Below are 1731 nucleotides of genomic sequence, written 5' to 3' on the forward strand. Positions count from 1 at the left end.
TATTCAAATACCGCTGCATCTGTACTGCAGCCTGGGGCCCCTCATAATTTAGTTTTCTATAAAACTGCCTGCTGCCCTTCTGTAGGGGTGTGAAGAGAAAGATGTCCACAGTGGATAACAGGTGATGGTGTGAACAAGAGGTTCAATTAGACAAGGAGAAGCAGCAGCTGGAGTATCAAGGGATGGTGCTCACGTATGGTAATGGCTCTATATGCTGTTGCAAAAGGCAAAGATAGTTGCACATCCTGGGAGAAGGGTGCAGAGATGAGAGGGCAAATGCTCCTCTCTGCAGAGGGAGAGGTGACTGGGCATGGGCTGATGGTCCTGAGGAATACGGCAGGACTGGGAGACAGAGGTGTGAGGGCTGGCGTGGCTGAAGAGGAATGGGATGTGAGTTGTTTGATCAGCTCCTAGGGATGAAGGACTTTGACAAAGCTAGGCAAAATGATTCTTGGGGAATGTGGTGGATCTTTGAGGAAAGTGCTGGTAGCAGGTGGGCTAACAGCACTGGAGGGGCACTGGCGGTGTGGGTGAGGCGGGAGGAAGGTATGTGGGCACTGACCGCAAGGGTGAGAATGAAGCAGAAGAACCTGGCTGCAGTCGTCCCCAGCGATCCTGAGTCAGTGTCTCATCTGAAGTTGCAACACTGACATTCCTTGGGTTTTTCCCCATCATAAGCTCTTCCAAGAAGACCGAGCATTTGAAAAGTGTGATTTTTGTTACAGTGTAAGTCAGAAAATCTAACGTTTTAGACTAGAAATCATTGATTATTAAGAAAATAGAGATAAAAAGGCATTCTGTATAGCTCTTCCCAGTGTTTCTGTATCCTCCCAGGCTGCTCCATTCAGCTCTGCTGGGTGGGTTTTGGCAGGGGCCGGCCAGCGCCGCGCGGCTCCGCTCTTCGCCTCGCTCCTGCTGCTGCCCGCGCTGGGTTCTGCTCGGCCGCTGGGGTGACTCGGGCGGGAAGGCAGCCTGGGAGGCATCCCTGCCCGCATCCCTGCCCGCATCCCTGCCCGCATCCCGTGCAGAGCAGCATCTGCCGTGAGGGCGGGCCTGGAGGCTGTCAGGCGCGTGGAAAAGCTCCCAGGATGGAGCCGGCGGAGGCTCGCCCCGCAGCCCTGCTCTGCTTCCCCCCGGTAACGGCCACGCCGGTGCCCCTGCCCCGGCCGGGGGCAGCATTGCTCCCGGGCGCGGTCATGAGGCGGTTTCCTGCAACAGCCCTGCCGACGGGCCGGTTAGCTCAGTTGGTTAGAGCGTGGTGCTAATAACGCCAAGGTCGCGGGTTCGATCCCCGTACGGGCCACTCCTTTTGCCCGGGAGGGGAGCAGAGCCCTGAGCCCTGCTGGGGGGCCCACGGGGAAAGTGTTTTTTTTTTTTTTTAATTTTCTTCTGTTATTTTTTTTTCCGCTCCGGTTCCCCTGAGCGGAGAGCGGGGTCCGGGGCTGGGGGGCAGGGCGGGATGTGGGAGGGGCCCGTGCCCAGGGAGCCAGGGCTGAGAAACAAATCCAGGCTGAGGTGTGATGCTCTGATATATCGAGCAGTGAGCCTGCAAGAGCGGCTGAGGTGGCCGAGGGTGTCTTCTCTCTCAAACTTCTCTCAGAAGCTCCAGACAGATATTATTTTTGTCCTATTTACCTCTGAACTGAAGTGGGATTTCTCCAGAGGAGGGAAACTTTCTAGTGCAAATGTTTTCCTTGTTGCAACCAGTGGATTCATTACTGGAGCTGCACA

The 1731-nt window shown here is 55.7% G+C and overlaps 1 non-coding gene across 1 annotated transcript; it reads left to right on the forward strand.

Annotated features, from left to right (window-relative positions):
- The first annotated feature begins 1229 nt into the window (after positions 1-1229).
- Positions 1230-1303, forward strand: TRNAI-AAU (transfer RNA isoleucine (anticodon AAU)). Its single transcript has one exon. It is a non-coding gene; the product is annotated as a tRNA-Ile (tRNA).
- The last annotated feature ends 428 nt before the right edge of the window (positions 1304-1731 follow it).

The sequence above is a fragment of the Falco peregrinus genome, chromosome 4 (assembly GCF_023634155.1).
Source record: "Falco peregrinus isolate bFalPer1 chromosome 4, bFalPer1.pri, whole genome shotgun sequence".
Taxonomy (NCBI): domain Eukaryota; kingdom Metazoa; phylum Chordata; class Aves; order Falconiformes; family Falconidae; genus Falco; species Falco peregrinus.